The 11286-nt window shown below is 46.8% G+C and overlaps 1 protein-coding gene across 1 annotated transcript in view; it reads left to right on the top strand.

Moving 5' to 3' along the window:
* The first annotated feature begins 1412 nt into the window (after positions 1 to 1412).
* The window catches only part of LOC127040354 (tyrosine-protein kinase ZAP-70), a 46027-nt gene continuing 36153 nt past the window's right edge, over positions 1413 to 11286 (top strand). The window contains exon 1 of the mRNA XM_050934428.1: positions 1413 to 1558. The gene's annotated coding sequence lies outside the window, so the exon portion shown is untranslated. The remainder of the gene's footprint in view (positions 1559 to 11286) is intronic.

The following is an 11286-nucleotide window of genomic DNA, read 5'->3' as shown; positions in this document are numbered from 1 at the left end:
GTCAAATAAGATGTCTAAGACAAGGTTATGGTTTGCTGGTTATGATTATGCTATCTGTGTGCATGTCATTTTTGTATTTAAAGTTATAAGTATTGGTTCTATACTGTCCGTATTTCAAACTTGTGCTATGCTTCTGGATTACACCCCAGACAAGTTGGTGTCAGCTCTGCCTAGCCTGCTTGACGGCCCATTAAGGACCATCAGCTACACAACTGACCCACTGAGAGACAGCAGATACACCTTGTGACTCAGCAAGACATGCAGGGACATGCCTATAGGCAGAACTCTGAGGTTTTTCCATGCCGTGTGATGGACAGCTCATCCTTGGGACAAAGAAAGCGGAGACCACATGGCAAGAGACTATATAAAGCTGCTGCATCTCCTCCATCTTGTCTTCAATCCTGCTTCTTACCTTGGGAGGGACTTTGCTACAAACATAAGCTCTACACAAAGGACTGATGAGACATCCCAGCTGGGGATGTTCCAGAGACTTGATCTGAACCTGCAGTTTATTCCATCACTGCTACAAGCCTCAACCAAGAACTTTGCCATCACTGTATGTAATTGCTTCCATTTAACCAATTCTAGCTCTCATCTATATCTTTTTCCTTTTATGAATAAACCTTTAGATTGTAAAGGATTGGCAACAGCGTGATTTGTGGGTAAGATCTGATTTATATATTGACCTGGATCTGGGGCTTTGTCCTTTGGGATCAAGAGAACCTTTATTCTTTTACTGGGGCATTGGTTTTCATAACCATTCATCCCCATAATGAGTGGCTCTGGCAGTGATACTAGCAAACTGGAGTGTCTAAGGGAATTGCTTGTGTGACTTGTGGTTAGCCAGTGGAGTGAAACCAAAGTCCTCTCTGTCTGGTTGGTTTGGTTTGCCTTAGAGGTGGAAAAACCCCAGCCTTGGGCTGTAACTAACCTGCTTGAAGAAATTTGTCCTGAATTGGCACTCTCAGTTGGGTCCCGCCAGAACCAGCATCGTTACAACGGGTGTCATATCCCAAAAAGCCAGTAGCGGGGCAATACAAATGGCCCTTTCTTGGCAGTCTCAGTGGAGCAGCCAGGCGCAGATTCCCTACGCTCTAGCCCCTAGTGATCTCCAGTGAAGGGCTGTGGCATGTTAGCAAGGTGCATTTGTGCCAAAGGGCTCATTTTCCGGATGGCATCTGCTCCGTGGATGAACTTTGCTCTCCAGGCAGGGCACATCAGTTTCTTCATTTGATTTTGTTTTCCTCCATACCAAGCAGTAATGCAACCATGTCGGGCTGGTTCTCAGAACTCTGTACCCCTTCAGAGCTGCAGAGCCTTTTTCTCTTCTTTCCTTTCCTGTCTTTGCAACAAGGAAATAGGTCACATTTCAAAGAAACCTATAGGCGGGGGTTTGCGAATGTCAGTCAGCAGAGGGGATGGGATGTGGCCTGTTCCCCTCTCGCTCTCTTCTGAAGCCATCACGTTGCTTTTACGCCCAGGAATATCGTTTGCTTTCTTTCTGCGTATTTGATGTAAAGAAATCCAGCCAGGACCCTCGCCCCATCTGCAAAGTCAGGTAAGCTACAGTGCGTGGTCCCTTCTCTTACATCTTTCTCTATGTCCTCAGAGCGCTGAGGGCCTGCTAAGTATCACTGCAGATGCACTGAGCCCGATTCACCGCTGCATGGCTCCAGTTTCACCCTTGGGTTGCTCTGTTGATTTCAGGAGTGGTGCAACAGAACAAAACTGGAGGAAGGTTAGAGTGTGTTTCAGGCCCCCTGAGTTTTCTTTTAAAACAGAGCGGGGTTAGACAGCTTGGGGTAGGGATTAAAATGGCCTGACATCCTTTTACCCAGTGGCTCTCAAACTTTTCCATACCAGGACTCACCTCCAGAGCCTTTTCTCCCATCTAACTGGGATCTAGCCTGAAGCCCTGGTCCCAGTTAGCAATACGGGAAGGAGAGCATGGCTGAGATTCCCTGACACCTGTTCACGAACACCTTTAAAGAGAGGGCCTTCGTAGGCTCTCCACCTACAAATATCGACATAAACTATACTCCACAAGACAGGCTGTTGGCAAATTTTCATCTATTTCCCTAAATTTTTTTGTCATCTCATCTTGCTCTGCACTTGTCTAGTGAAGACAGGCAACATTGCAAAATCCCATCAATTCGAGCTTGGTTATGGAAAAAAATGGAACGAAGGAAATTTGAGGTTAAGTTTCCGGAAACCTTTCTTAACGGTCAGATTTGTTAAACCGTGGAATAAGCTTCCAAGGGAAACAGTGGAAACTCCATCAACTTGGGTCAGTTATAAGTAGATCAGGGCAAAGAACTGGAGAAAAGATCACAGGGAAGGGGGGTGGAATTAGGTGATCTAAGAAGATTTTTGTCAACCGTGCCTGATTTCTATATTTTTTCCATTCATTATCCTTTCTCCACTGGCGTGGAGGAGTCGCAAAGCTTCCTGTATGCCATGCTGATATTCCTGTAAAATGCTTTGGCACCACAGTTGAGGAAGACACAATTTCATAAACAAATAGGCATGAAGCCACAATTGCATTAAGTGTTAACTTGTAAAGTGGATGGAGGGTTTTATAACATTTTATAAAGGTTCTTTTCCACCAAGACAATAATTAGGAGACAATACATGACAAGGTCACTCCTGTCCTTGGGCAAATGTCTTTTAACCAACCAATGCCCTGGGCACATTTGTCCTTTAATTGGCCAATGCCTGGGAAATGAAGGAGTGGGCAGAGGGTTTTCTTGGTTACCTATCTCTGCTGCAGCCTCTGTGCAGCAGTAAAACGGGGCTGGGACCTGTTACGAGCAGATGTCCCACTGGGAAGTTAGCCTATAAACATGACGTGCATGGGCCACGGGTTGAGGGCCATGTCACGTTTTGCACTGCGTCCTGGGCACGTCAGGCAGCACCGAAGTGGCAAAGGCTTGGGAAGACAGACTTGGCTCAAGAATGGCAATAAATATCTTAGCAAGGCTGGGTCTTGACTAACACAAACCTTGGCTGCATGGGGCCAGCAGCACAAGAAGCAAAGAGGTCGGGGACTGGCCAGGCCATTGAGACTGAACCATTTTTCACCCCTAATGATGGCCTTGTAGGTCAGGGTTGAACCATTTTATTGAGGTGGGGGGGAAGAGAGAGAAGCTTGTGTTTGTCGATATCCATCTAGGTGAAGACCTATGTAAGTGTGTTGCAGAACACCGGTCTTGGGGTAACTGGGATGTGGCTTTCTAGATAGAATGTGGGGAATCAATATGAAATAACTTGAAATTCCACATATGTTGTAGAGCACCTGCTTTTCTTTGAACCGTTGTTAATCCCAGCTACCATAACAAAATATTAAACAGACTGCAACATACGGATTGTCAGCATTATGACTTCTGCTGCATACTGTATCATTTGTCTGTCTGGGATCATTCCCTCTGCCTCCCAGTGGTTAATCTGTATTTTTAAATTTAGTTCATCCTGACTAATTATCATCAATGATTTTGTTTCTATTGCAATACCACCCTGAGGCCCTGATCGAGGGCCCATTTGCGAGGCACCTTACATCCTTGGAAGGAAACGTTGGTCCCTGACCCAGAGAGATTACAGTCTAAGTATTAGACTAGAAACAAGTACAGTAGAACCTCAGAGTTATGAACACACCGAGAATGGAGGCTGTTCAGAACTCTGAATTGTTCGTAACTGAACAAAAACGTACGGTTGTTCTTCAAAAAGTTTACAACTGAACCCTGACTTAATTCAGCTTTGAAACATTACTATGCAGATGAAAAACACCACTTTCCTTTAATTTTGTTAGCAGTTTACATTTACCCAGTACTGTACTGTATTTGCTTTTTTTTGATCTCCACTGCTGTCTGACTGTGCACTTCCGGTTCCAAATGAGGGGTGCGTTGACCGGTCAGTTTGTAACTCTGGTGTTCATAACTCTGAGGTTCTACTGTAGATACAAGCAGCCGGTATGGGGGAGGGGAGAACGAGGTTCATGTCACTTATTCATTAGCTGCAATGGGAGAAAAGGAGGAATGCTAGACGCTTTCCTGGAAAGGACAGATCCTAAAGAAGGAGGATGGGCCAGCGGTTAGAACATCAGCCTAGGTCTTGGGAGACCAGGGTCCAATTCTCTGCTCTACTCCAAACTTCCTGTGTGACCTTATATCAGACACTTGGTGCCTCAGTTCTCCTCTGAAAAAGGTGGTGAGCAGCCCTGCTTTACCTCAGAGGGGGGCTGTGAAAATAAACGTATTAAAGATTGTGGGGGGCTTGGATACTGCAGTGATGGAGGCCAGCTAAGTCTCTAAGATAAATCTGCATTGTCTAGTGAGACTGATCTTTCAATGCCTTTTATCTCACACACTGCACTGGGATTGCTTCAGCTACCAATGAAATGCAGCCCGCTCTGGGATGAAACAGCAACCGTTCTTAACAGAGAACAAAACTCAGCAAGTGAATGATGCCATGTGAAACTGCAGGGAGAGGCTGAAAAAATGTTCTTATCCAAGTGGATATTTTGCCACATACATGGTGGTTAAACACCCCTGTTTATGTAAGAATCACCATGGATCTTTGATGACCACACATGATGGCCCAGGCTATGCACCTTTTCTGAAAGTCTCCACCCATAGCATCCCTACCGCCTCGGAGGAGCATGGCTTCGCTGCTGATCCAAAGGGAGCAGGGCCTCCTAGTGAACTGGAAATGCCAGTTCATGAGCCTAACATCCCTTAAAAATCTCCCTGTCCAGTACTGACCCAACCCAGGGGGACACAGCTTTGAGGTCTGACCACCATCACAGCACATGCCCTTACTCTGTGCATGGGCCAACGAGATGTAACAGAAGCACCCTCAATGTTAGGTCCTCCAAGATCCCTGCCATTTTTAATGTGTTGCCTCCAGTTAGCTGCTGGCGTGGAGCTGGGTTGTAATCGGCTGTCATCTCTGGGCAGTACGACAACTCAGACAGGCTGGTTATTTGTTTGTCAGACCATCAACGATCACGAAGCATTTTACTATTTCAAAGTAGCCCCGAGATCAACTAGGTAGAGTTGCTGCGACAACAGTTCTGCTGTGGCGTTGTCAGCTGTTTGGGCACAGAGGGATCCTCCTCGCTAGGGTGTGGTTTGCAGCACAGGAGGTGGGATCTAGGGGGGGGATCTGAGATTCCTCTGGGACACCCCATCCCAGACCATAGCTAGCCCCTCCCGCTGCCTGCGAAGCTGTGGCTACATGTTGGTGTGATGAGAGCTAGGACCAGTATGTCTCCTCGAGCTGTGAATCATCCCCCCAGCTGTGTGTGTAGACATGCCCTGGACATGTGCAGAACATGCAGCAAGAGGACTGCAGGGCAGACTGGCAATGAGGATTTAGTCCATGAGTAGCTGGGTCTAAGCCTTAGCAATGGCCAATGCAGACAGGAGACCATCCCAATTCAAGGCAGCACGTAAGATTGGCTTCCTGGGGCGTAAGCACAATGAAACTTAAGCACATGCTTAATGGTTTCCCTGAATCAGGGCTAAACATGTTTCTCAGCCTTTGCCATGCAGCAGATGTTAAGGGCTGGATATTTCAAAATTCAGCATCTAAGCCACTTTCACAAATGATGGGCCTCGCCTGCAAAAAATTAACAGCACATTTGCACACTCAGAACGGATCCTGTCACACAAGAAACAGCAACTAGCGCACACCAACATCCGTTTTCACGGAGTCACCTGCTTTGCACAAATGCATGCCGGTCTCGTGCAAACTTCTGCTTGCACGTCAGTGCCCATAATGTTTTGCAAGTGCAGCAGAGCTGATGAAGTTTGAACCTTTTTCCCCCTGGTGTCTTAATGCTGCCCTCTAAAAAAAGGGAGAGCCCACGAACGTGCCTTTTAAGCTTGTGCATTAATGTGAGTTTTACACGCATCTTTGGAGATGAACAAGAAAGGAAAAAAATCTTCTGTTTAGAAAATGGTGTCAGTGGTATGCTCTCCTCCAGGCTCACAGGGCAATGATTTGGATGTGGGGAGTCAGCCCTCACAATGACCCAGGGATCTACTGACCAGGGCCCAAGCCTGCATTTAAAGATCACTCGCTACGGGTGTGAATATTAGTCAGCTCTTGCACTACTTGTGTTGGCTGCCGATTAAGCTGCGCCTCAACTATAAATTAAGCCTATGACTTAAGGGTCTTCAAGGAGCAGCCCCAGTCGGCTCAGCTGATCTGTTTTTGCTGTTAGTCCCAGATAATGATTAGTTCTGCATTGGCGTGCTATTTCGTTTGCCCCCATTAGAACCTCAACCAAAATCGAAGCTTTCAGGTCTCTCCTCCGTGCACTACCCATCCCCCATGGCTCTGTAACCAGCCTCAGTATTTCAAAGCAGACTAAGCACAGGAAGTTTGATTCTTATTTATATTAAGGCCCCTTGGTGTAAATGAAATTCAGGCTCTACATTCGCTGCTGCCTTGAATTGTTCTTAATCTGGGCTTACTGTTTCCAAACACAGCCCACTAATGTTAGGCAACTAGCGTAGGATTCTTCAAGAGATCCGAAGGAACCAGCTCCCATTAAATTTCAGTAGGATTGAGTGCCTAACTCCCATAGGCTTTTTGAACATCCCGTCCTTCCATATTACGGCACCTAAATCAATGGCCTGATTTTCAAGGGTGCTGAGCTCTCCCAGATAGACCTGGCTGGGCTTTTTTCAAACACAGTGGATTTTGGGTCGACAAACGCCAGTGAGTTGAATTGGAAACTTTTTGCAGAAAAGGGCCAGTTTCGACTAATTTTACGGCTAGAAAAACAAGTCGAAAAAAGTTTCCAAATGGTCAAAAGAGAATATTTCAACATTTATAAACAATAATCTCCAGAGTTCCAGTTTAAAATGACTTTTCCTTTCAAAGTTAAAAATGAGACTAACAATTTTAAAAATAAAAACTGTCAAAATTGAAATGACTTCTATTTGCCAGAAGCTGGGAATGGGCGACAGGGGATGGATCACTTGATGATTCCCTGTTCTGTTCATTCCTTCTGGGGCACCTGGCATTGGCCACTGTTGGATGATAGGAGACTGGGCTAGATGGACATTTGGTTGACCCAGTCTGGCCGCTCTTGTGTTCTTAGATGTAGTTGTAGCCACGTTGGTCCCAGAATATTAGACAGACACATAGGCTGGGATGTCAAATGAGCCAAAGGGAATTAGGGGCCCATTGACTTTCAGTGGGATACCTAATTTCCTTATGGTATGGCGACAATGCAACAAAACCACAGCAGCAGAGAGTCTTAGAGCCTGAGTTTCATAGTCCAGGCTCCAGCCCAAATCGGGAATGTCTTCGCCATTATTTTTAACCCTGGAGTGCAAGCCAGAGTCAAGACCTGGGCTCAGACTCTCTGCTGCAAGGTATTTCTCCGGGGGAGACCTATCGTTCAGAACAGACCAGGTGCAGGAGAGTTCTTTGGGTTTATAACTAATCAAGGTCATGTTCACCAGTACGCGCTGGCTGCTTTACTGTGCTCTGCTGACACAAAGGAGCCAAGAGCCCAGAGAATTGACCAGTTAAAGTGGATTTATAACTGCTGGGGCAGTGCAAAGCAGTTGGAGTGCAGGGGGGCTGGAACAATTTGTATAGTGGGGGTACTGAGAGCCATCGAACCAAACTGTAAACTCTGCATATGATGGAAACCACTTCAAGCCAGAGGGTGTGGCAGCATCCCCAGGTCCAGCGCCTCTGCGGGACTGCACTGGTGAATCCGGCCCTGCAACTTTATTCAACTTTTCTCGAGTTCCACAAGTGCACGAATAATACATGAATGAACAGGCACAAAATCAGCTTGGAAGTTTAGCTACTGTCCAATGGAAAACGCATGGTTGGCTGGTGCTGGCTAAAAACCTTCCCTTGGACTTTTTTAAAGACATTTAATGCTTCTAGGCCAAATTCCACATGGGAATCTGATGGTAAAACATAACTTTGGTGGTAGCTCATTTCAGGTCTGATATTGCTCCCATCAAAGGGCATTACAAAATTCCCAGTGGCGTCAGTGGAAAGCGGATCCCGGTTAAACTTCCTTTGGTTTCAGGACAATACGACTTATTTTTCAAGAGCCAGAAGGAAGTGTCACATCTGCCCTCTGGAGCAGAAACATTCACACAAGCTCTGCCCACTTCACGGCAGTTGTGAACCCAGGAATTTGCACGTTTGACCCTGGCCATACATGATTTTGGGCCTTTCTTGCAAGGGGTTTAGCCCCCACAGCTCCCACCGACTTCCCCTGACCCTGCCGGAGTGCCGCAGCTGGGCCTGCACATGCTACTCTGCCCACAGCCCAAGATGATCCAGAATCTCACTCCAGGGCCATGCAGCAGCAGGAGGCTGAGCAGGGGCCATGCTTGCAGAGATGAGAAAGATAGCAGCAGGGGCGCTGGAACAATTTCTACAGTGGGGGGGACTGAGAGCCATTGAACCCAACTGTAAAACCTGTATCTGATGGAAACCACTTCAAGCCAGGGGGTGCGGCAGCGCCCCCAGTTCCAGCACCTGTGGAGCAGGTAACAGATTGTTGCTGGTAGCAAAGCACCGAGCTTTTTAAATAGGAGGCTTGTGTAACCCATGGCTGCTGGATGTGGTGCTTTGTTCCCCTCTAGTGGCACCTACAGCAGTAGCGCTCCACCTTTCCGGACTCCCGTCCCCCTTTCAGGAGTCTGATTTGCCTTGCGTACCTCCACGTCTCACCTCACTTCAAAACGACTTGCTTACAAAATCAGACGCAAAAATTTACAAGTGTCTCAGCACACTAGTACTGAGACATGGCTGACTCTCTCCTTTACCCTATCGTTATAAAATAAATCAGCTGGAATATAAATATTGTACTTACATTCTAGTGCATGGTGTATAGAGCAGTATAAACAAGTCACTGTATGAAATTTTTGTTTGTACTGACTTTGCTAGTGCTTTTTATGTAGCCTGTTGTAAAACTAGGGAAACATCTAGATGAGTTGCTGTACCCCTTGGAAGATCGCTGGATACCCCCAGGAGTATGTATACCTCAGTTGAGAACCACTGATCTAGAGTTTAGAGAGTCTGCTACAGCTTTGGCTAAGAGTCCCATGGGTTTTAGCTCACGCAGTAGAGACTGATGCCCAAAACTCCATAGGCCTCAGGTTCATGCCCATCTGCTAATTACTGGAGTCTGTCAGGGTTACAATGTACTTCTGGGCACTGACACCCATGGGCAGCAGGGTTCAAAGCCTTTACCAGCCAGTGCAGTGCTGAAGGGACAGCTGCACTCTGGGATTGTTGTCGGAGGACTGCTTATACTGGTACTTCTACGTCCACATTGGCACTCTGCTGGTAGAAGGTTGTACGTCGCTCGGGAGTAGGGGAATAGCTGTGTGAGCAGAACGCAGAATTAAGTGCGGATGCATGCAAGGCTGTGCCAACTAACACTACCTAGCATAGACCCCACCTTCACCCCTGATTCTGCAATTGCTAGGATGTGGGTGGACTGCAGCTAGGATGTTAATCTGGAGCCTAAGGGAAGCAGGGATGGTTTACAGGCAGGGGTAATTATGTAAAAACAGTCCAGGCCAGATGCAAGTAGGAGCAGCACCTTGAGGCAATGCCTGTCTTTTCTATCCCAGTACATTATGAATTATGATCATTATTATTCTCTCTTGCTATAGAAATAAATGCATCTTTTATCCTGAAGGACCCCGAAGTGCTTTGCAGAACGAGTAATCACTTCACCTGCCTCTAAGGTAGTGCACAGCCACATGCCAGAGACATGTCGGGCAGCCAGGAAAGAAAAATACTGTGTGAATGTTTCTGAAATACAAATTTCCCATGGTATCGGGTATAATCTACCCTGAATCTGTCCGTCAATGGGAAAGGAACCCTGGTTCTCAAGGGCCCCTCTTCTCTAGCTTCTTCCAGGGCTCTCCAGCTGGGAGCACTGAAATATAGCGAGTTTTCACAAAGAGGAGGAGAGGAATTAACACGCCCCTTGACACACATTGAAAAACCCTTCAAATCACAAGAGTTAAAACCAAAGCAGGACATTGCACCTTCCATTTCATCTGCAGCGAGACCTGGCAGGGCTGCTTGCAGAATTCCACAAGGCCCAGTTGGAAGATGGATTCTACGGGATGAGCTGGATTCTTCCAGGGGCTCCTGGAACGATCCCAATTCAAACAGCGTTTGGGATAAGCAAAGCTCCGCACGCTGCACAGTAAAACCACTGAGCCTGCAGATTCCTGGGGCTATGTTATCCATTAGCCGCCAGTATCTGGACAGTTGCTGTCCATTAGTGAAAATTTAATGAATCTCGACTTTTCAGGAGGATTAGCACCAATGATTATTCAGCCAAAAACGTACCATCCCAAAGTGCTTAGAAATCTTTTGCGTGTGGCAAAATCATTGTGCAGGAAGAATGAGATGACAAAGAGCAGGAGAGGGGAGATGAACAGCTTATCAGGTGGGATGCGGGGACGGTGCCCATCACCTATAGGGCATGGGTTCAGGTCCTGTACTGGTCCAGAATGAATGTCTGGTGGCATGTGTGAAATTAATGTGGTGGGTCTTGATCTGATTCTACCCTCGAGGAAAGGTTTTGGCCTCTGTTAGACAGCAGGTGAGACTAGATGATCGTTGGGGTCCCATGAGGCCGTAAAATTGATTAATAAATACGTTTATTTGGACTTTCCAAATGTTTTTGACAAAGTCCTTCAAGAGGCCATTAAGGCAACATCTCGTAAGAGACTATCCAGACTGGTTCATCCACCCCTGCTTCTCATGACGCCAGTGGTGTCAATCTTAAAAAGACAAAGACAGATTCATCACATTCTCCGTGCCTTTCTGTCACTCCGTCAACCGCCTCCTCTCCCTCCCGTCGTTCTGCTTAAAGTGCCTCCGATGGCACGTTTCACCAGCACATCAGACTGGAGCCCCTTAGAGGTCACTAGGGCATATGGAAAACCGAGAAGAATTTCTCATTTCAACACTGTGACACTTCACAGTGAAAGTCATTACACGCCCCCCTCCCAGATGTTTGTGTGGAGAAAGCTGAGACGCTGAACAGTTCATGTGTATAAATGCACATATACGGCCTGTTTCTTATCTGGAGAGATTGTGATCACACGCAGAGTGCGAAACCAGAAGTGAGATTAGGGTGACCAGATAGCAAGTGTAATAAATCAGGACAGGGGGTGCGGGGGCAATAGGAGCCTATATAAAAATAGCCCCCAAACTCGGGACATCTGGTCACCCTAGGTGAGATGTCAGCATGGCCATATGATCATTATTTAA

The sequence above is a fragment of the Gopherus flavomarginatus genome, chromosome 24, assembly GCF_025201925.1.
Source record: "Gopherus flavomarginatus isolate rGopFla2 chromosome 24, rGopFla2.mat.asm, whole genome shotgun sequence".
Lineage (NCBI taxonomy): Eukaryota > Metazoa > Chordata > Testudines > Testudinidae > Gopherus > Gopherus flavomarginatus.
Note: the sequence above shows the minus strand (reverse complement) of the source record. Positions and strands in the feature narration are given on the sequence as shown.